This window comes from Aedes albopictus, chromosome 2, assembly GCF_035046485.1.
Source record: "Aedes albopictus strain Foshan chromosome 2, AalbF5, whole genome shotgun sequence".
Taxonomy (NCBI): domain Eukaryota; kingdom Metazoa; phylum Arthropoda; class Insecta; order Diptera; family Culicidae; genus Aedes; species Aedes albopictus.
The window spans coordinates 438,563,669-438,588,868 of NC_085137.1; the positions used below are offsets into that span (position 1 = coordinate 438,563,669).

At 36.2% G+C, this 25,200-nt stretch overlaps 1 protein-coding gene across 10 annotated transcripts in view; it reads right to left on the bottom strand.

Annotated features, from left to right (window-relative positions):
* The window catches only part of LOC109416474 (protein FAM133A), a 560,257-nt gene that overhangs the window by 516,452 nt on the left and 18,605 nt on the right, over positions 1-25,200 (bottom strand). For 6 of the 10 annotated variants that reach the window (XM_062853727.1, XM_062853726.1, XM_062853729.1 and 3 more), the window contains exon 2: positions 3,287-3,407. The gene's annotated coding sequence lies outside the window, so the exon portion shown is untranslated. Of the gene's footprint in view, positions 1-3,286; positions 3,408-13,580 lie in introns of all 10 variants that reach the window. The other 4 variants (XM_062853725.1, XM_062853724.1, XM_062853722.1 and 1 more) reach the window with 4 other exon arrangements.

Here is a 25,200-nt window from a genome sequence, read left to right on the forward strand (position 1 = left end):
AACAGAGCAGCCATTCCACAGAAGTGAATCTGAAAAATATATTTTTGATTTACATTTATTTTGAGAAAGTTCCATCAGAAGCTGCTAAGCAGGCTATCAAACTTCTTTATGTGATCTTTCAAGTTCCGAAATCACTTAAAAATGAAGCTGCTTAGATGGCTTAAGAGCAACCTCTAGCAAGCTCCTTAGCTTATAAAGTACTCTCTTATCCGAACTTTTGGTAACTTGGTTCGCTTGCTTTCCGCGTGAAGCAAAAAATAGCACGGCGAAAAAAAATAGTGAATCCTGACCCAATGATAACTTCGCTACTAACAAACACTCCTTCCTGCAGCCTTTGAGGGAAGTTAACAAAGGTTGGTTTGGTACTAACATTCCTTCCTCTTCCAATCTGATTGCAACGACCTGGCCGCGGCGCCGTAATTGTACCGTTAAAGGGAGTCCCCGTAGGTTGCACAGTGGAAATTGTTGGTAACTCTCAGTCAATTATTGAGTTAATTCATTGTGCAACTGTCACTGTTCGAGTCAATATGGAGTAGCAACCATAGATACAGGGGTGGCCAAAATGTTTAGGATAGGCAACTTTTTTTCTCTCTAAAAAAATCAACATGCTGTAACTTTTCATAGAGTGCATCAAAAATTCTCAAATTTTGACTGTTTGTCAATCTATTATATGTGCATCACTGGTACAAGTTTGGGCTCGATTGGTTAATCTTTCGTAATGCTAGAACCGTTCTCGTAAAACATTATTTTTTAGATAACCAATTTTTGAACTGTCATATCTCCGAAACCAGTGAACCGAATCGAATGAAATTTTAAACGTTTATAGACAATATGTTGATACTTCATGCGACATTTTAAATTGTAATGTTTTCTTACGACGAATAAATTTATACCGGTTTGACATTTTCGCCCATATAGAGGAAAATAAGTCAAATTTATAATACCACACAAAAATTACTGAATGTGTTTTTCCTCTAACCCAAATAGGCTCCAATATGTCTAATAAGAGATATCTTGAGAGCAGAAGTAGAATTCCATTGGGTATCAAAACTAAAGTTTAATGACCTTGATGCAAAAAAAACATTTTTTCGAGAAAAATCCAAAAAGTGTCAATCTACATGTGATAACTTTTTGAAATGATTAAAAAGTACCTTTGTTTTAATAACTTGTGAAGCACTAATATATTGTTGATAAACGTTTGCAATCTCATTCAATTCGGTTCACTGGTTTCTGAGATATAAAAGTTCAAAAATAAGCTATCTTAAAAATAGTGTTTTACGAAAACGGTTCTAGCTTCGCGAAAGATTAACCAATCGGGCTCAAATTTGTATCAATGATGCACATAATAACACTAGTTTACAAAATAAAACGAAAGTCGTGAACTTCTGTAAACGACCAAAATTTTTGAAGCATAATTTAGCGCTGATTTCGAAACCGTGCTTCAAAAAATTTAAAGTAGAACAGTTTTTGAATTTTGGCTCAATATCGAGTTTTACATTTTTTTAAAATATGGAATTTAATAAAATTCAAATATCTTGCGTTTTGTTCAACCAATTTAAAATCTTTTTCCATAAATTAAAAGCTGAATATAATACCATTCGATCATCTGAATACAGGTTTTGCGTCAGATTGATGAAATTCAAGATATTGGCGGGTTTTGGGGACGAACTCCTTAAATTTTAGCAAAATTTCCAAAATTATATGAAGAAATGTATTTTTTTCGATAAAAAAAAAAATAATATAAAAATTCTTTCTCAACGTTTATTTGTCATATTATATGTAGGCGAGTTACAGTAAAAAATTCAGCTCAATCGGAGCATTGATTACGTAGAATGATATGTGTGAAGTGAGCGACTTTGCTTAAAAATAGAACAAAAATTGATTTCAAATCATCAACCTTGTATGGAAAGTCGAAAAAAATTCCGCTATACTGTAATTTTTTTCCTTCACGTTTTCGAACTCAGTGCATGATTCTACACCAAAAACAATCATCAGCTTACCGAGTTCAAAAATGCTGTAAACTAGTGTAATAGGTTAACAAACAGTCAAAATTTGAGAATTTTTGATGCACTCTATGAAAAGTAATAGCATGTTGAACTTTTTTGTGAGAGAAAAAAAGTTGCCTATCCCAAACATTTTGGTCACCCCCTGTAAGTGGAGTCGTGTCTAAGCTAAGCTAAGTTTAAGCTGTCGGTGATTGTTCTTAGTTCCTGTTGTTCTTTAAAGATCACCCGAGTTAGTTTTAACCTGAACATCGAAAGTTTATATCTGCTTTTGCACTAAGCTAAAGTAAACCCAATTTAGACTCCGTCCTGCATAAATCATGTAACGTTTACCAACAGCTGCAGACAATTTTCCAGTTCAGGCAATCGTTAATCAAAATTCTCGTTCTAATTTTTCCCCGTAAAAAAGTTTAATAAAACCGTCTCTCCTCGGTAATTACTCAATCAACCTGAGGAGGTGTTGCTGTGTGCTGTACTGTGCAGCATCCACCCCGGAGCATCGACAACACCACCCATCCTGGCCCACTTGATTACCGTCGACCATAATCAGCGTTATTATCACCCTACCAACATCATCATCCCCACCTCGACCGTCCTGATTCGGTCATCACCAACCGTCGTCCGCCCGTGGGTGATACCTTCAAAATGGAGCGGTGGCATCTCAAACAGCTACGGAAGAAAAAATTAACGATCCGCATACTTTACGTTCCCAGCTTGGTCCCTTGAAATCCTTCCATTCTTCGGAGCACCCCCAAGCTGGTCAGTCCGATTGAAAGGTAGTAACTAATCAAGGTAACGAAACATTAAAAATTGCAATAACTTTTTTTTAATTAAAAAAAAAAAATGAGTCCAAACAGAAAATTCTATAAATAAATAACGGTATAGAGAAATCAATTGATTATTCATCTAGATATAACAATGATCATAAGCCCGATAGAATTAAAAGATAAACATAAAAAAATCATCACGTTATAATGGGATTCGTACCGACAACTCTGTAATACTAGAAAGGCGCATTAATCAATTGGGTCACAGTAATAGTAATAGTTCAAAGAGATAAAAAGTCAATGTATGAACCACAATCCATAGTTCAAGTAAACAGTTTGATAAAAGAAGGTACTGGCGACACAATTGTGAATAAACATGTTGATAGGGTGTGCATAAATTGTATGAAAAAGTAAAAAAAAACTATAAAAAGAAAAACTTAATCCTCGTTCGTTATTTTTCCAAACCCAGGAGAAACCACAGGAAAAAAGTTCCAGCAACAGCAATGAAAAATTTACCTTTTTATGTGCTCCACGGAGATTTCGCAACACTACGCAAGCTTACAGCACAGGTCGGACGTCAAACGGCAGCAGCAGCAGCAGCAGCAGTTACACAGTTACTCAGGATACCGGAAAAATTCTGCAACAGAAAAAAAAACGAACGATCAAATCACAACTTTTTTCCTTTCCTTTGAGGTTTTTTTTGTTCGCGTTCTTTTCTGCTGGGGTCTTCTTCTTCAGTTGCGTGGCGCAGCTTGTCACAACTGCTCAACCTCTTTATTTGGTTACTTTCACAGTCCGAAGCAAAAACAGAAATACAACGATGAGAAGTGGGATATAAATCACCGAGCGCACACCGCACGAGTTCACTGTGTTAGTTTTTTTTTCTTCCATGAGAGGTCCATGGGGATGATGACGATGGACGGCGACGACGACAACGACGACGGCAACACACAGCGATATATCCTTGTTATCGAGGATTATTTTTGGGCTGGTCTATGACAACAGTTTTTTTTTCGGATTCGACAGCTTCACAGCAGCGTAAATCACACACACCCCAAACCTTATCAATTTGACTCTCCGTGTTTTTCGGACAGCGACTGTGTTTTGGGTTTTTATCACTTTTTGGCACTTTTTTTCGCGATACTTTTCTCGGGGGGCACATACGGGCTTCATTTATCATTGGGCGCGTGTTGAGAGTGAGTTAAAATTTATTTTCCAAGCTTCCGCTTGGCACTGACTGGTTGTTATGTTTGGGCCGTGAAATTGACTTTTTAAGGTCAGTAGTTGATCGCTGTGAATTACACATGTGCTTTTTTGTTTCAAATTATTCTCTACATCTCTATCCTCAGAAACCTATAAAAATAATTGTAAATTGAAACTCCCTAATTAATGTAAAGCCATACCTCAACCCGCTGAAATAAACCAAACTACTGTATCTTCGTAATGGAGAATCCATAAATGATGTTGCATTTTTATCATTCTTTGAAAATTCCCTGCCATATCCAAATTTGTATCCTTGTCAAATACATAGATCTCTCATTTTCGCATATGCAAAATAATCCTCGCCAGATTTCGGGGAAGCTAAATCGAACTTCAATATAAATCTCAGTAAAAATCTTGGAAGAAATACTTTAACAAATAACAGGATGAATCTTTGAAAGCATATCAGGAACAGTTCCAGAAGAATTCCCTGAAGTCATTTTTGGAGGAATTCAAAAAAAAAAATCCTGGAGGAACCCCTGAACGAATCTAAGAAGTAATGTCTAAGAACGAATCTAAGAAGTAATGACGGAAACACAAGAGAAATCCTTAAAAGAATCTCAGGAGGAATCTCATTAGGAATCCCTGAAGGAATCCCAAGAGAATTTGCTGATGGAATCCCTGAACGAATCTCTGGAGAAATTCCTAAATGAATTCTGAAATGTATCACTGAAGAAATCTCAGAAAGAATACTTAAGGTCATCCCGGTAGGAAACACGGAAGGAATCCTGGAAGAAATCCCTGACAGAATCCCCATAAGAATTTCGGGAGGATTTGCCGATGGAATCCTGGAAGGAATCACTGAAGGCATTCGGAAAAAATCTGAAAGAATTGCGGAACGAATCCTTGAGGGAATCTCGAGAGGCATCCCTGAAAGAATAATAAAGGAATCTCCAAGAAATTTTGGGAGGATTGGCTGAAGCAATTCCTGAAGGAATTTTCAGAGAAATTCATAAAGAAATTCCTAAATGGGCTGTTCATAAACCACGAAGACCAAATATGGCCACCTCAAAACCCCCCTCCTCCCTCGTAGACTTTTGTCCAAACAAAATTTTCAAAATTTGTATGGACTTTGGCTAGACCCCCCCCCCCTTTCCCCAAAAAGTCTACGTGGTTTATGAACGACCCCAAACTGTTCACTGAAGATATCCGAGCAAAAATCCTGTAAGGGAACCCAGTCGGAACTGCTAAAGCAATCCTTGGTGAGATTTTTGGCAGGATCCCGGAAGAAACCCCTTAAAGAATCCAGGAGGAAATCTCTGACATAATCCCGAGAAGAATTTCTCAAAGATTTTCGGGCGGAATCTCTTAAGCAATCCCTGAAAGAATCTCGTCAGAGATCGCCGAAGGAATACTGTAAGAAATTTCTGGGAGAGTCCCGGAAGAAGCACCTGAAAGAATCCAGAAAGGAATTCCTGACAGAACTGTGAGAGGGTTCACTGAAAACATTACTGGAAGAAATCCTAGGAAGAATCCTTCAAGAAATCCCAGTAGGAATCACAGAAGGAATCCCGGCAGACATTTATGGCAGAATTCTGGAAGAAATCCCTGAAGAAGTCCAGGAAAAAATCCCTGCTAGAATCCCAAGAGGAATCTCTAAAATAATTTAGGGAAGAATTGCTTAAGGAGTTCCTGTAAGAATCTCTAGAGGATTAACTGAAGGAATCCCTGAATGAAATCCAAACAAACATTGTTGCTTTACAACAGATAAACAATCTTCTCTTCAGCTTGATTTCGAAAATTTTGGCTGAATAAGTTGTTATTCAGCTATCATTGTTATTCGAATGAGTGTAATCAGTTTCGTACCTTTTAATTCCGCCTAAATTGCTTATCTTTTGACATGTCAAAGGATAAGCAATTAGGGCGGAATTAAAAGGTACGGAACTAATTACACTCATTCGAAGAGGGTATTCTACTTAGAGGGTTCGAAAAGTCGGTACAATATCATTGTTAGTTAGGATTCCTAAAGAAATACTGGAATGAATCCCTGAAGGAATCCCGGAAAAAATCCTTTGAGAAATCCCGGTATTAATCGTTGAAAGAATTCCTGGCAGAATCCCGAGAAGGACCGCTAGAACAGGGGTTTTCATATCTTTTAGCTCGCGGTGCACTTTTGAGAAATAAATCTCCACGCGGTGCACCAGGTTACTATAGGCGAATCCGGAAGACCCCCAATTGTAGAGGCGCTAAGTGAGATAAGGTGAACATCGTTTGTTTACATCAAAAAGTCAATTTTTCGTTTTCAAAATTAATACATATTTTGCCTTGGTGGTTGCTATTTTCAATTGGTAATGGCTTCTATTATCATCAATCTCGTTGCCCACGCCGACAGACACCGGATTGGCCAGCTAACAAAAAATCCGGAAGATCTCCCGCCGGAGGCATAGCAAGAGCTCCTCAAATCAATCAATTAAATTGTTCGTAAGTACCTACCGGATCTAAGCGCATCTGAAAAAGAAGTAAATTTTCTTTCCAAAAAGTGCTCGTTTGTTTCTCTACGATGCGGAATTCGATATGAAAAAGTGAAAAAAGTGCACTTTGCCTCTGCTGCGCCAGGGCACTTTTTGGCGGAGTCACGTTTTTCGTAGGGTTCTCATTCCTGCCACCAGATGCGGAGGGATCGTTAGGCGCTGTCCATAAACTACGTAGACTCATTTTTGGTCATCTCAGAACCCCCCCCCCCCTCCCCCACCGTAGACTTTCGACCATACAAAAAAATTAAAATTTATATGAACCGTAGACTTTGGCCAGACCCCTCCCTCCCCCATTAGAGTCTACGTAGTTTATGGACAAACCCTTAGCTTCCGTTTGATTTGCCTATAGTCGTAGAAGGCAATTTCGCATTTGTTAGAAAGGCTGTCAAAGCGACTCTCAGGTGCATGCATTCGTCCTTGAAATAAACTTTCCCCCACAGATGTCATTACGATACTTACATTTCATTTTCATTGCTCTTCTGAGCTTCGTTCGAGTGGCACTGTTTTTCGACTTAGAATGTTTTGTCGCTGGTAATATTTCTGAAAATTTTTGAATGAGATTCTGAGCAGACTCATAGTGAAATTATTGCCACATTTATACGATACGTTTTTGACAGATTCCTAACGTGAATCTCGACACTGATCCCTGCATAAACCACTGTTTGCTTTTTTAAAAGTTTTTGGAAGTTTTTTTTCTGGAATTTCCAGAGAAATTTATGTAAGGGTTTTTCTACAAGATCCTTGGAAACTTCACTTTCAAAACTTTCTCATAATTCTGACATGGTATTTGATACATTTTCTTTAGGTCTTCTGGCCATTTCTTGAGACTGGAAAAATATTCCTTTGAAATCATTAACTTTTTTATTATAATCCCTAGAAAACTGATTTTGAAATCATCGAAAGGTCCACTAGTTAGATTACTTCCGAGATTTTTAGTGAAACTGTTGAAGATACATTCCTTGTAGGATGTTTGGTGCTGTGGACATCCATAGCAAATTTTCGAGAAAGACGTTATGATATTTTTATCGGGAGTTTTGATGCATCATTCACTGTGAATGTATTTCCAGGTTTCGCGGTGCACGATCTGGAAGCTCCTGCGCTAAATGATTCTCGGGAGGAATCTCTTAAGGAGTCCCTTAAAAAATTGCGAGAGGATTTGCTGAAAGAATCCTGTGAAGAATCTCTCGAGCAATTCCTAAATAAATTGCAAAATGAAACCCTGAAGAAATCCGGAAAAATGCTTTAAGGAATCGCATACGTAAACTTGGGAGAAATTTCTAGAAGAATCTTGGAAGAAATGAAGAAAGAACACCCTGATAGAATTCTAAGAGGAACTTCTTAAGGAATTCCTGAAAAAATCTCAGGAGTAATAGCTGAAGGAATCCCCGGAGGAATCCCTGGACAATTTTGTAAAGATATTCCGGAATTCATTCCTGAAAGAATTTTGGAAATAATTCTTTAAGAAATTCTGAAAGGAATCCTGGAAGATATTTCTGGAAGAATCCCGGAAGGTATCCCTGAAAGAATGAAGGAAGAAACACCTGACGGTACTAAAAAATCCGGAATGATTCTCTGAAGGGATTCTGAAAAAAAAAAAATCCTTTAATTTATCCCTGTAGGAGTCGCTGAAGAACTCTAGCAGAATCCCTGAAAGAATCTTGGGAGGATTTCCTGAAGGAACCCCTAGGGGAATCTCTGGGGGAAATTCCTTAACACATTCTGGAGTAAATCTCTAAAGGAAACCAGGAAAGAATCCTTTATGTAATCCCGAGAGGAATCACTGCAGCAATTCTAGAAAAAGTTTATTGAACAATACTGGAAGGTAACCCTGAAGCAATCTAGGAAGAAATCGCTGACAGAACCCCTTGAGGAGTTCCTGAAACAACATTGGAGGAATCTCCTTAGGAATCCCTAAAAAATCTCAGGAGAAATAGTTGAGGGATTCTCACGACAGAACCACGGGAGGGACCACAAGAAGAATCCTGGGATAAATCTGTGAGAGAATTCCGGGAAGAAAGAATGAAGGAATCCCTAGAAGAACTCCGAAAGTTTTCCAAGAAGGAATCTTGGATTTTTACCCGTAGGAACTCCAGAAATAGTTCCAGAATCCTTGAAAAACCCCTGAATGTAATTCAGGTGGAGTTTCTTACAGAATTCCGCAAAAATCTCGGGTACATCCCGGCAATTCGTAAAAAAAAACTCTGAAAAAGTTTTAGGAAATGGCCCAGAAGAAAACTCGAAAGGAATTCCTGGAACTTTTCCCTAGAAGAATACTTCAAGGAGTCCTGAGTAGAATACCGGTAGGAATTTATGGAAAAATCCTGGAAGGAATGCCTTGCGGATTCTCGGAAGGTTATCCTGATAGTAATCTGAGGGAAAATCCATTGAGAAATATCGGGAGGAATCTCCGAATGTTTGAATGTAGTAATTCAACTACATTCAACTTCTCCGAAGACAATTTGCTGAAATATTGGATAGTTTTCAAGATATTTGCTTCAAAAGTACTGTACTATCAATTGGACGCTATGGTTTCACTTTTCTCTTAAATTTTTAATGTAATTTTCGACAGTTACTATGGAAACATACTAGAAAAACTTGTAATTAGAAGGCACAAAATGTTCCTAATTGACAAATTGAGAGATGAAATTTTTCACAAATTTCATTTCTCAATTTGCCAATTAGGAACATTTTGTGCCTTCTAATTACAAGTTTTTCCAGTATGTTTCAGACGTATAAGCAAATCTGGAAAAATGCTAGTAAAATGGGCAATATGTGTCATTGTAACTATGGGTACTATGCTGCCCCCACTCGCATAACAGTCCCTTCTTTGCTGGGTTTCCTATTCATATTGGACTGTTTTGCGAGTGGGGGCAGTATGGTGGAATTAAAAAATGATTTGGAGAAAATCTCTAAAAATAATTTGGAAAAAATCTCTAAAGGATTTTTGAAAGGATTGTGAAAGATTTTCTAAATGGGTACCGAAATGCTTTTCATATATCTTAGACTATTGGATTCATCTAAAAAAGCTTCTTCAACAGCTTTCAGACAGCACCTACCCTGAGTACATTCCCAATGGAATTTTTGTAGTGATTCTTGGTGGTATTTATGAATATCCGATGAAGTTGATAAACTCTGTAAGAGCTTCATACCTTTTGGCTTCCCGAGCAGAAAAAAATAGCAACAAAATAACATATCGAGGTATTAATCTTAAATAACATTATACCTCGATATGCCCTTCATATGGACATAAGAGGCAAAATAACAAAAATGTATACCATAATTTTGTATAAATAGCACCTGAAAAATAACAAGTCTTGTTATTTCAATAATTAATGCATACCATAAATTTCAAGTGCTCTATTTGTTATCCAGAAGGTATGAAATAACAAAATAATAACATTTCTTGCTATGAAATTGAACATTTGTCGATAGCACCATGATGTAATAACAAACCTTATTCTTCAGTTATTTTTCCTGCTAAATCAACAATACCACATCAATACCTAACTTTGCTCAAATACCTCCAATTGTTATTGTGGTGTTCTCATATAATTGCGTAGAATAATATAGCAACACCAACTTGAGATATTAGAGCACAGGTTGCTCTTTGCACGGTATTTGTAAGGTATACCCTTTTGCTCGGGTTACGGTACACTTCTATAAAATAAGCTGCTTCGTGGTGCACCTGCCAATATTGTCTAAGAATCCCAGCAAACATTTTTGCTGTACAAAAGTGCAACAAACTATTCTTAAGCAAACTTTAGCTTAAGAAACTGTTATTCAGCTAGTTCTGTTACTTAGGATGTTATTTCAAATCGTCTCTTCGGTCTGTTCTGGCATCCAGCGGCTGAGTATGAAATGCTCCTCCACCGGAAGCTATACCTAAGGTGGGAGCCCCACCACGGTGCGGTGGATAAGGGACTTTAGGCCAACAACCTACTGTTTCCGAAATCAAAAAACCGTTACAGAAATCTAAAATGAGAAGCATCCAATATCTTGGTAGCCGAATGGCGGCCGATGGCGGCACCAAGATCGACATAGGTGCACGAATCAAACCAACAACCAATCAAACAACGAGATTGAGCAAGTTGGCAGAAATTTGATCTGGCCACAGGTTGAGGCGATGGCTGGCAATCGCCCAGTATGGAAATCTTTCAACTCGGCCCTCTGCACCACCGTGGGTGCCCAGGACTGAAAGTGAGAAAATTCAAGAAAATATAAGAGTACTGATTAATTTCTCAAAGAATTTTGCGGTGAACGCACTTTCTTTTGGAATGCATGGATATATCATTCCTTACATGATGGTGTAACACCCATTGATTCGCAAATAATTCCAAAACAAATCACTTACAAAATGGAAGGATTTTTATGATCTTTCAAGAATAATAAGAGAAATTTGAGATAAGATCGGGTTCTTTTTAATACTGTTGGTGATCTCAAAGAATATTATCGAAATTTTCAGCACGAATTTCTGGATGCTTTATTGGAGGTTGAAGAATCACAAAGAGGAATAAGTGGAGAACTATTTAAAAGAAATCGTGAATGAGTCTCTCGAAAAACAGTTAAATATTTAGAAATTAGGAAAAAATGGAATAAGAAAATCCTTGCAGAAGTTCCTTTTAGGGTCATTCAATTTATATACAGGAGATACTCAAAATAACTGGGATAGGTAAAATTTTCACTTTTCAAAAAATGTTCAACTCGCTGTAGCTTTTCGAAAAGGGCATCAAATATTCTCGAATTTTTACTGTAAGTTCATCAACTAGTTGTGTATCAGTGGTCAAAATTTGGAAAAGATCGAGCAATTCTACACGAAGTTATAAAGGTTCTAGCAAAAGGTATAATTATCCGATAGCCAACTTTGAGCTGTTATATCTCCGGATTCAATGAACCGAATGCAATGACATTTTGATCATTTGTGACTTATATAAAGAACTTTTAAAAACAGTTGACTTAATTTGAAATTATTAATAAGAAAAAAAGTTATGGCGGTTTCATTTATTCTATGTTTTTTTAGTAAATTTATCTATTTTTCATATGCATCCCATTACTTTTGCAACTTAATGCCAGTTATTTTGTTACTTCCTTTCAAAACATATTCATATTGAAGTCAATTAGAGGGAATTTAAATGAACTATAATTACAATCTCGAGTTTTGAAACGATGATGAAGTTTTGGATAAATTGGTGGTATATTAGAAAAATAATCCAATCGTAATAATTTTCTTTCATGTAAAGAATTTAAGTTTGGTCAAAAGTTTTTGATAGCTCATTATATAAGTCATAAATGATCAAAATTTCATTGCATTCGATTCATTGAATCCGGAGATATAACAGCTCAAAGTTGGCTATCGGATAATTATACCTTTTTCTAGAACCTTTATAACTTCGTGTAGAATGGCTCGATCTTTTCCAAATTTTGACCACTGATACACAACTAGTTGATCAACTTACAGTAAAAATTTGAGAATATACGATGCCCTTTTCGAAAAGTTACAGCGAGTTGAACATTTTTTGAAAAGTGAAAATTTTACCTATCCTAGTTATTTTGAGTATCCCCTGCATTTCTGTATACAGATTAGGCTGATACAAATTTATTTTTGACTTTTTGTCTCCCCCCCTTCAAAATTTTTTGACTGGATTTTGCATTTTGAGGGAGCAGATGAAAAATATTTATCAAAATATCGGGTCTTGCTGAAAATTCTTTAACAAATCCGATGAGTTTTTAATATTTTTCAGAATAAATGCTTTATTATTTTTATCCCCCCCCCCCTCGACCAACAAAAGAGTGGTGGGACAAAAAGTGGAATAAATATTTGTAACGGCCTTACTTGAAAAATCATCTTAATTTTACTGACATGGTGTCGGCAAAACTGAAACAAATAGCTTGCCGTAAACTTTAACTTTAACCTATCGTTTTATTCGACTCATGGGTCTAGTTTGTGGCACAACTCATAGTAAGAGAGCCCTTCTTTTAATAACTGTGGATCTGCTCAAAAGACATTTCATTGAAGAGGGGTAGATCAACTTTCAGTGGGATCATAAGGCCACGCAGAAGAAGAAGAAAAAGTTGAGAAGAAGGTTCTGCTCCAAGTTCTGCTCACTATTTATCTAGAATGTGTTTATTGTTTCGCCTTAAGGTGAAACTGGAAGCATTTCCTCACTTTTTGGTTTTTGATTTTTTATTATAATGAAGCAATATTTTCAAAATCGGTTTTCGTACACATTTAGAGGAATGATCAAGGTATCTCTTGAAATTTTTTCAGGTGGAAAATGTTTTTCAGTTTTAAGAAAACCATTTTTGAATAAAATTTCGAAAAAAAGGTTTTTGAAAAATTGGTAAAAGTTTTAGATCTGACAAAAATTCAGGAGATAGCTCGATCCTTCCTCTAACTTTGTGTGAAAACCGATTTTGAAAATAGTGCTTAGTTATTTAATAAAAAATCGAAAACCCAAAAATCGAGGAAATGCATCCAGTTTCGCCTTAAGAGGTAAGAATTTGAAGCCCCAAAAGTTGATTTGTTAGAAAAACAACTGCAGAAATCTTTAAAAAAAAACTCTCCGAATAAATAATCACTAGAATAATTCTTCAAGATGGCTTGATAGTAACTATTATTAGTAACTTTAAATAACTTTAAATACCAATTTTGATGAATTCACTTTGTGTTTTTATTAATCTTGTCCGTAGATAGAGAAACAAGGCTGGAACTTTAAACGCGTTTTTCTCAGTTTGCTGTTGTAGAATATGGAACAACTATGCTGCACACGGAAGTGCAGCACCTAAAAGTTGGCAATTTTGTATGAAAATCAGCGTTGATCCGTTCATTTATGAGCTACAATGTACCTGAAGATGTTTATAGACTTTATTTTTCGATAAATTTCTATGAAATCTTACATTTGACCCTTCTCTTCTTCCTTCATCTTATTTACACTTCGCTTGTATCACCTTTGAGGAGGTCTTTGCACTCTTTTATGATCCAGTTGCTTTTTCAATACTCTTTTTACCCTCTGCGTCGCCTCATCATCCATCTCTCCCGGTTAATCTTCACTTATAACTATATTTATTGATTTTATTACTTTCAATTAACTACAGCTGCTACTGCAATGTCTTCTGCTCACTGCAACTTTCTAGCAAACAACACTCACTCACTCACAGATTATGGATCGTCTCACTTGTTCTTCTGCCTTATCGATGCCTGCTCGCATATTCCTTCGCCACTACTCGTTTGCTCCCGTTTCGAGCGGACAGAACCAGCAGGCACCATCCAACCAACTAACACGAACGAACGAACACGGAGCAGTGCCACTTTTCAATTATATTTACCAATTATCTCAATTGAGTGCAGTTTATTCGTCACGCTGCTACTGCTGCTACTTCTATCGCTGGCCTCCCGGCTCCCAGATTACGGCGCGGTGGGCTGTGCAATGCGACAATAGAATACATTAAGCATGTTGTGGAAAACATGGTACACGCATTTCTTGAATATTGGAGGCCGTTTATTAAACAAACGGATCAAATTCTGAACTTCTACTGCAGGGAATCTTCCAGAGGCCCCTGAGTCTCGCTGGAACTCCCCTGGAACCCACAAGGATCCCTAGAAGCACCCCTGAAACCCCCTGGAACGCCCTTGAGACCCTGTGCAGCTCCCATAGAACCTTCTAAAGCCCGAAATTGCTTGTGATGGCATAATTTGATTTTATACGTGATATCAATGAAAGAGCCACTGTTTGATTGCACTGCAGTGCGATAAAACTACAAGAAAGTGAACATGAACAACCATCATTATGATTACATAGTCTTTTTTTTTTTTTGATTTTCTGGCCCTGTTAATCAACAATGCATTGGGTGGTTTTAGCCAAGAAGCCGTCGATTTAACACATTAACGCCAGAGTTATGCCACAATCTCAATATACAGGGGATGGCCAAAATGTTTGGGATAGGCAACTTTTTTTTCTCTCACAAAAAAGTTCAACAAGCTATTACTTTTCATAGAGCACATCAAAAAATCTCAAATTTTTACTGTTTCTCAACCTATTATGTGTGCATCATTGGTACAAATTTGGGCTCGATTGAATAATATTTCGCAAAGTTAGAACTGTTCGCGTAAAACACTATTTTTTAGACAACTCATTTTTGAGGTGTCATATCTCGGAAACCAGTGAACCGAATTAAATGAAATTTTTAACGTACACTAACAATATGCAAATGCTTCACAAACTATTAAAACATAGGAACTTTTTAAACGTTGAAAAAAGTTATCATGGATTGACACATTTTGGATTTTTCTCGAAAAAATGTATTTTTTTTACATCAATGTCAATAAATTTTAGTGTTGATATCCAAAGATTTTCCGCTTCTGTTCTCAAGTTATCTCTAATCAGATATATTAGAGCCTATTTAGTTTGAAGGAAGAACGCATTTAGTAATTTTTGTGTGGTATTGTAAATTTGACCTATTTTCCTATATATGGGTAAAAATTTCGATCCGGTATAACTTAATTCGCCGTGAGAAAATATTACATTTTATAACGTCGTATTAAGTATCAATATATTGTTGATAAACGTTAAAACATTCATTCAATTCGGTTCACTGGTTTCTGAGATATGACAGTTCAAAAATTAGTTGTCTAAATAATAGTGTTTTACCCGATCGGTTCTAACTTCGCGAAAAATTAATCAATCGAGCCCAAATTTGTACCAATGATGCACATATAATAGGTTGACAAACAGTCACAATTTGAGATTTTTTGATGTACTCTATAAAAAGTTACAGCATGTTGAATTTTTTTGTGAGAGAAAAAAAGTTGCCTATCCCAAACATTTTGGCCATCCCCTGTATGTCTGATTTTTTCTGGAGTATCTGAATAACATAAAATGCAGTTATTGCAATCATTTAAACGGTGAAATTTTCGTTTTAATACAAAAATTCCCAATTTTAGGGTGACGTACTTAACGGATGCTCTATTATGTGAATTTTAACTTGAAGCTAATTCTACACTTTGTTCCATAAACAGTGTTTGGTGTTGCGTTCAGTAAAAAGTGTGGCTCGTTAATTTAAATCTTTGAAGCCGGAACTATTCCAAGTGTTATAATGGGGTTTTTTCTACGTTTTTCTGAAGTTTTGGTGGTCAATAGCATAAAAACTGTAAAATATTATGAAGAATTTCTTTTCTGGATATCCTAAGTCATCCAAACTATTCTTGAGTTTAGACACTTAAGTCTGTGGGTGTAACTATAACTTCTTTCATTATACAAAACTACGATTTGTAATCTATCATGTCCAGTAAGTCTTCTGAAAGTACAACAGACAGCATCAGATCAGTCGGGATATCCTAGGTCATCCAAACTGTTCTAGAATTAAGATCCCAAAGTCTACGGGTGTAACGGTAACTTTTTTTTATACAAAGCTACGATTTGTAATCTATCAGATCCAGTAAGACTTCTGAAATTTCAATCAATAGTATCAGATCAGTCGGGATATCCTGGGTCGTCCAAACTGTTATTGAATTAGATCCTAGAGTCTACGGGTGTAACAGTAACTTCTTCCATTATACAAAGCTACAATTTGTAATCTAGCATGTCCAGTAAGTCCTCTGAAAAATTAATAGACAAGACCAGATTAGTTGGGATATCCTACGTCAGCCAGATCCTAAAGTCTTCGGGTGTAACGGTAACTTCTTCCATTATACAAAGCTACAATTTGAAATCTTTCATGTCCAGTAAGTCTTCTGAACGGTTAATAGACAGTATCAGATCAGTCGGGATATCCTAGGTCATCAAAACTATTCTAGAGTTTGGATCTTAAAGTCTACGGGTGTAACGGTAAACCCGTAACGTGGGTAGATCACCTTGGAATGGTGCGTTACGGTGTAAGATCTACCATTTCAAGTTTTGATCTTGCTATTTTCCAGCCTGGTTTATTTGAATGCAGGAACATTCCAGGATCAAGATTTGGTGTACTTTTTTACACTATTGAGCGATTCCAAGCAACAGCATCAAAATTAAGGAAATTTTTTAATTCATGATTTTCTATTGAACTGAAACTTTGCACAGTTTTTAAGTTCCATCTAAATCGTCATTTTCCGATATCAAATTTTTATTTTGAATCACGACTAACTTTTCAAAAGGGTGTATGTGAAAATGGTTCAAAAATATTCAAAAATCTGTACAGCCAAAATGGTTCGTTCGATTGCTATAAATTTTTCAGCAAAGTTAGATAACTAAATGGTGATTCCTAAGAAAATATACACTGTGAAAAAACATCTTTTTTAACATTAAAAAATATCATTTTTGTCACAAAAACTCAAATATCTCAAAACCCTATCTTTTTACCAACGTAATTTTTTTAGGGAAGACGGTCCATTGTATTAGCAATCTACCATAAAAATTTGATGATGGTAAACTAATAAACAAAAAAGTTATAACATTTCAAACATTTCACAATTTTCACATTTGATAAATATTTTTTTCTGTGTAAATTATTTCGATCAGAAATCGCAGTTAGATGCAGATTTTATTGTTCAGCAAAGTTAGATAACTAAATGGTGATTCCTAAGAAAATGTACACTGTGAAAAAAAAATCTTTTTTTAACATTAAAAAATATCATTTTTGTCACAAAAACTCAAATATCTCAAAACCCTATCTTTTTACCAATGTATTTTTTTAGGGAAAACGGTCCATTGTATTAGTAATCTACCATAAAAATTTGGTGATGATAAACTAATAAACAAAAAAGTTATGACAATTCAAACATTCCACAATTTTCACATTTAGTAATAATTTTTTTTTAGTGTAAATTATTTCGGCCGGAAAGCGCAGTTTGATGTTGATTTTATTGTTAATGGCCTTGCGTGAGTAAAACAATCTGTTTTTATTATGTATTATGTATATTATATGTACAGTACTGTTCCGATTTTATCACGCCCTCCGCGCATTAGTCGTTTATTGATTAATTTGCTGTTACATTTGAGGACAAGTGTTTTCCCTCTTCTTCAAGATGAATGTTGAAAGCGTGTTTTGCAACGTTAAAAATATTGAAATGGGTATAAATGTTGAAGTATATTTCAAAGCATTTTTGAAAAAAGGGGTGATTAAATTGTTCAAACAGATGTCGCTGATGGTACGGTGGCATGACTCTCTGCACTTAGCACTTCTGGCAATTTCTCAGTTGTTGTCGTTTTCGAACTTCCTGCGCCCTGCTTTACCGATGATATACAGATGGCTCGTTTGTCAAAGTCTAGACGGCAGGACGTGCAAATGCGTAAATTTGTATTCAATTTGGGCATAACCAGTCTCTTTCAGTTTATCTATGAGATTTCGTAACTCTTTTGAACATTTTTTTTTCACAAACGGTCTACAAGAGAGCGTTGAGTTGAAGACCTTTGAGAAAGCGACTGTTCATGTTGTTCGTTAGATTATAATAAACAAAATCACTTATTAGTTTTAACTGACTAGTTTGGTGTTGTTTGCTTGGACGAAGAAAAAATTTACTATAAAATTTTTAATATCCATAGCGGTAGTATTTTTTTGCTTTTTCGTGAGCATTTTCATGGTATGTATACAGACAAACAAACGTAACACTGACGAAATTTTCATTGACCACGCCTTTAACGATCATTTTGAATCTTGGTTGTGGCTTTCATAACCAGAAGAGTGCCCATCGTTTTTCTTTGCGTTTGACGTTTCACACTAGCGCCTTCTGATGACGATATTGCACAACGCAGTGTTTCGTGAAACATTTCCACCAGGTGGTGGTAGTGTGAACTGGGCGATGGATTTTCACGAAAATTGTTCTAGGCGTTTCGTCTGTTTGTCTGTGGTATGTACCTCTCATGCATTTGTTGTTGTTGAAGTTACTCGCATTTTTCCGATCATAAAGTCTGTTCTCTAAGAGGTATTTTTTTGCAGATCAACTAGACGTATACGCGTATATATAAAACTTTTATTATGCAGCTTTCGTCTTCAAAATAAGTTTAATTCCATTTTTCTTATGATCAACAGCTTTTCAACACTATCAAGGGATTTTTTCACCAGTCACGTACAATAAAAAGTATGACAATCTCAATATTTTTGATCACAACACTGGATCGCGTCTAAGGTTCAAATAGATACTATAGTAATTATAAATAATCAAACAAAAATATCATGAAAACTACTTGTTTAATTCATCCGGTAGCCTTTACAATAAAATCAGCATCAAAATATAGTTCTCGAAATAATTTACACAGAAAAAAAATTTTTTTTGTTACTAAATGTAAAAATTGTGAAATGTTTGAAATGTCATAACTTTTTTGTTTATCAGTTTACCATCACCAAAATTTTATGGTAGATAGCTGATATAATGGGCCATTTTCCCTAAAAAATTGACGTTGGTAAAAAGATAGGGTTCTGAGATATTTGAGTTTTTGTGACAAAGATCATATTTTTTTATAGTAAAAAAAGAAATTTTTTACAGTGTATATTTTCTAAGGAATCATCATTTAGTTATCTAACTTTGCTGAAAAATTCATAACAATCGAACAATCCGTTTTTGCTGTACAGCTTTTAGAATATTTTTGAACTATTTTCGCATACACCCTTTTGAAAAGTTAGTCGTGAGTGAATATGAAGGTTTGATATCGAAAAATGGCGATTTAGATGAAATTGAAAAACTGTGCAAAGTTTCAGATATTTTTGAAATGGTCGCTCAGGATCGACTGACATGACTCCGTGGAATTCCTCTATTTATTTATTTTTTATTCTATTTATTTTTCACTGCTAATATACCGTTTGTTTCAGAGGGATGGAGGTAAATTTAACCTATAAATAAATAACAATTTACAAAAATATAACAGTGGAGAACGTATCACAATTTAATACTTTTTTCTATTTCAGATTTACAAGCAGGCAATCAGCGATCAAAACGGCAAAGTATCTCTTTCTTTAGAAAGGTCAAGATTACCGTACGATACAGTGACAAGTAGACCACGTTTACTGCGTCGATTTATTCGTGCCGAGTTCCATAATTTCGATTTCTTTTTCGAACATTTACGATCATCACACCTTCAACTTATATTACGCGTTGCGAACATTCGTGGATAATAAATATGTACAACGGTTTTATTATCCGCAATCTTATTAACACGGGAACGCGAAAAAAAGTATTACAAGAACATAGGCGAAACTCAAAAGCAACGATTCTAGTTGTTTAGTTGACCAGTTTTCTCGTAAAGCTACGGCACGGGTTTCGGTTTTTCAGCATTGGCAGTAACACTAAACGGAATTGCATACAGTTTATTTTCTGACTGAGAAACGATAAGCTTAAAACGTGCGTTATTACGAGTTGATCCGACATAAGCGTGGTTTAAAAATTATTCATACCCGGTATATAATTAAATTTAATACACAAACATACAATAAAATTATTGTATTCTTCCGACAGCCGGCTGGCGGAAGACTAAATCATATAAAGGGTTGCATAGCTCACACCACTTACCAATGTGAATCCAGATCTATGCAATTTTCTATCCCTTCCCTTCCCACTAACAAACTTCCTTCCTGTGACAACCGTGGGGATGCGGAGGTACACACGGTCTCTAGTAGCAACGGATGTCACACCAACGTTCCTTCCCTTCCCCGATGACCGTAAGGACGTGGCCGGCGCCGGTACTGACAATATAAAGTTTTGAACCTTCAAAATCCGGACCAACAATTGAAAAGGCCGCAACAACATTGCGTAAACAAACACGTTTCTGTCGACTTAGGGCCTTCTGGGATCCACCCACGCATCTCACCACCATTAACAGAAAGCTTGATGTTTGCGCGTCAAGTCGACGTTTGTTGTCAAGTCGACAGAAACATGTTTGTTTACAAAATGTCGATGCGGCCTTTTCAATTGTTGGTCCGGAAATTGCACATTGAGGATGGAAAGCTACACCCAGGCCCCATCCATTTGGTTCCCTGTGCAATGTTGACTGTTCTAATCAGTAACGGAGTAGCAACTACGAATTGTACGGTCATCTCATGCTCATGCTCATGCTCATAAAGTCTACGGGTGTAACGGTAACTTCTTTCATTAAAAGCTACGATTTATTATCTATCATGTCCAGTATGTCTTCTGACAGTTACAGTGGTTGTTTTCATCAATTAAGCTTCATAACAGTAAGGAAGCCCTTAATATCCCAAAAAATATATAACAACGCTTACTGTTCCTCTAACTGATTTAGTATGTACAGTGGATTATGTAACACTACTTTACGTAGTGGCAAAAGTTATTATCACAAGTGTATGCGTGAAGCTATGGTCTCCAGAGTAGTGTTGTTGAACTGGAATATCTCAAAACTATCTTGATATGACTCATGATATCCCAGGGGGATTACAGATTACAGTTTAAAGTTCATTGTGAGAATAATTAATGTTACTATCAAGAGGGGGGGGGGGGGTCAAGCATGGTTTTGCCCTCCCAATATTTGACGATTTTTCGATTTTCCCATACAAAAATCAGAAAACAAGGCTTTGCCCCCCAATAATTTCACCAAGTTGGCGCGTCTGATTCAATATGTCAGATACAGCTGATGTTAAGAGTGTAGACCTGAAGTTCTTAACCCAAAGATAGTTTGGTTGGCCTGGAACATTTCAATAGTGTCTCTAAATGATGGTTGAGATTTCAAGAGCTTCACGGATCTCATCAGATTAAGCTTTGCTATTATTTATGGAGAAACACATAGTTTATCTTGTATATTTTTGAAGTACTTCACTATCGAACAGTTTGGACGAACCTGAATGTTCCAAAGGCTTATAATAAAAAAGTAGACTTCAGATTGGTCCAGTAACCATTGATAGATATGCAACTTTACTCAGTACAGTCAAACCTCCATGAGTCGATATTGAAGGGACCATCGACTCATGGAATATCGAGAAGTGGAACAACAATCCTTTGGAAAGTTTTTTCAAGGGACCATCGTAGTAACCTAGATCCATTAGTCGATATCGAGTCACGGAACATCGACTCATAGAGGTTCGACTGTATAACAGATATGGATACTGTTACGACCTGAAGTCCTGAACTCCAAAGTAGTTTGGCTTACCTGGAATATCCCTGTAGTGTCTTTAAATGACATTTGAGATTTCAAGAGCTTCGCGGATCCCAGCAGATTATGCAATACTATTATTTATGGCGAAAACACATAGTTTTTCCTGTAGATTTGAAGAACATCATTATAGAACAGTTTGGACGAACCTGAATGTCCCAAAAGTTTATATTAAAAAAAAGTATACTTCAGATTGGCACAGTAACCACGGAGAAACATGCAACGTATAGCAGATATGGCTGTTGTTACGAGTGTAGACTTGAAGCTCTAAGCTGGACTGGAATATCCCTATAGTGTCTATAAATGACATTGTAGACGTCAAGAGCTTCACGGATCCCAGTAGGTTATGCAATGCTATTATTTGTGGCGAAAATACATAAATTTATTATTGTAGATTTGAAGGTCTTCACTATAGGAAAGTTTGGAACACCTAGAACATCCCAGAATGTAAAACACCTTTTGATATTCTTGACGATTTAGCTTACATATAAACGGAACTCACATCCAAGTTCAGCTTTTAGAACAACTGGTATGTCAATTATTTTGTTTTCCAAATTTCATGGTGTTCAGGATGTTCTAGGTTATCAATGAAGTCCCAAATACAAATATTCCCATGTTTTCCTAATAGAGGACTCAATTTGCAACAACTTTGACGAAGACAGTATTCTATTTTATAAAAAGGGTTAAATGCTTCAAAGGGTTAAAGGTTTTGTTCGAAACTAAGGTAACATAAATTCCGTTTTTGGATATTATCGAGTCGTATAAGACACTACATTACATCACAATAGTTCATTGTATGTATGGCACAATGCTTGCAAATTTCCTGTCATATTTTGAAATGTGGTTCAAATTTTTCATTGTTTTTTTCTTCTTTTTGCACTAGTGTAACCCGGTCCCAAGCCCGTGCACAAGGGGGGGGTTTTGGGTGTTAAACCCCCCTCAATATCAACGCTTCATACACTAGGCGCCCCTCCGCCTTTTGCAAAAATTGGCAAAAACCCCTCCCTTGGCGCCACTTCTGTGCACGGGCCTGCCCGGTCCAATATAGTTTCAACAGGTTTACTATTGGTTTTACTCGGAAATCAACGATTCTATTGCTGTCCGACTTATTAACAATTGAAAAAGCAGATAATAATTGCTAATGGGTTGCTCAAATTTTGTTGTAACATAAGTAAAATTCCAATACACTTATTGCTATTTGAGTAAAAACAAATCAGTCTCTGTGTAGGAAAATTTGAAGATGTACTAGAAAAATATTTCCCTCTTTGGTTGGCTTTTCGGTCCAGATAAGTTATAAGCGGGGTGATACTATTTCATCCGACGTTTCGACCCTTGGTTTGGGTCTTCTTCAGGGAGGTTATAGGGATACCGCTACGTTTGTATCGCCGGTTGCTTGGCGTAGGACTGTCGGGTTTGGTGAATTTGAGCTTGTGTTGGCTATTTGTGGGTAGATGGTGAGGGTGTAGTTTACAATAATTTGTTTTACCACTGCGCCGAACACTATCATGGCGTCTAGACACTGAATACTGGTACCAGTACTGGTACCACCTGAGATTCAACTCCATTTTACTAAAGAAATTGATGCAAAATAGCTTGATAAGTGTAAAAATGTGCTCGTTAAGCGTGGAAACTTATTTAAATTGCAGCTCATCATGATCAATTTTTACATCATAGAATCTCCGATGGAAATTTACATAAAGTATCACGGTTGATTTTTACACGTAATGAACCATACAGTTTGTTGCAGCGGCAGTTAAATAGCTCGCATACTGGAATGATGGTATAAACTCCAATTCCAGGTAAATTGTGTATCTTTGCGCCGCAACTCTGCTTTCACTTTCAATGCAGATTAGTGGTCGTTTTTGAACCATTTTCGTTTAATTGAAAGCAGTACTAATATGAAATTATGCATACCTGCACGGCTTATTTGAAACAGAATGAAATCGGAAAAATCCAGATAGTTTTGGAAACGTTATTAGGTAAGGTAGTTATAAATTTGTAGAAATAAGAAATATGAGTTATAAAATCAAATTCCACTCATTATCATTTCGAGTATTCTGGGCACCAACATTTCAAAAGGGCGTAGCTGCTTTTTGAAACATGTGCTGCTCTAAAACTATGGAACGTAATTAATTGCTCTCACGTAACCCGCTTCCACAATTGGAAAAACTTCCCGAGCAAAGTCTAACAACAAAATGATAGCATATCGAAAACACGATTTGTAATCAGCAGCAAATTGATATCACATTTTGATTTTGTTTTGCCGACACTTCAAATTATTATATATTTTTAGTTTTTAGGTAATTTAAGAACTTAGGCAGCCTTGTATAATAAATCGAATGATAATTATTAGTGCCACTATATTATTGCATTTAGGTTTTCATTATAACCGAAAAAACTTTACATTTTACCATTTTTTGCACTGATAGCAAAACAGTTATCAATTTGTTATCATTGATAGCAGGAATTGTTTTCAACTTGCTGTTAGGGGAACATTTTACTGCTCTCATTTTTGATGTTTTAACCGTTAAAACGACCAAAACGACAACAAACTGAGTTATCATAATTTGCAATATCACAACATCAAAATAAGTTTTCAATTTGCTGTCAGGCTTTGCCCGGGTCTCTGTTCAAAAGCATGCAAAAACAGTTACGCTCTTTTAAAATGTTGGTACCAGTTTATACCATCTATTGTTCAACAATATTTCAAATAAAAGTAAAGCAAAGGACTCATACGTATTTCGATTAAATACAGATAAGAAGTGAATTAGCCGAACATTACACGTATCCTTTTTCAAGAATGCTCATACCAATACTTATGATACTACCTTCTTAATTACTTTTACCAATTTGAAAGTGAAATAAAGCTTGAACGCTCTTACCTTCTTTGATAACTTATCGCTTAGTCTAATCCGGTGAACAATTTATACAAAATTGCAGTGTTAGCCAATCTTTAAATGTTTCCTTAAAACATTCTTGAAGTTCCTGATACAAAAACTATAAAAACTAAATAACTTTGCAATGCAGGTGTTTTCTACTCATGTATTTAACCACAAACCTGTCATGGTTTCTATTATAATGTTCTTTAGTTATACAAATAATATTGTGAATTCAGTAAAGATACCTTCACTTTCCCGTTTGTTTTGATACATACAACGTTTGTCAACTATTACAAAAACCTTTAGCTCCACAATCCTGTCTTGATTATTTTCAATTATGGCAGCAATTCAGCAATGGGATCTTCCTCGATGGCCGTCTTTTGCGTCGTCGTCGTCGTCGTCGCAGTCGCCGTCTTCATCATTCGACTCGCCTCAATTCATTTCTATCCTTTTCAAATCGAATATCTTCTCGGATTTCGGCACCCCAATCCAATAACAATCCCGGAAAGTAAACCCACTAAGTCAAACAAGGATGCTGCGGAAATTTTCCTCCGTCCACAACCGCCCCAATCGCGGCGCTCTTCTCGTTCTCCTCCCAGCAAAACTTCAAATCTCTTCAAGAGCCACTTTCCACACTTTTTATTCCACCGAACTTGGTCCCCACCCACACGCTTCACAATCATCCACCTCGAAGAGGACCCCCGCAGAAAATTTTCATTCACTCCCAGGAAAATAGGTGCAATCAGAAA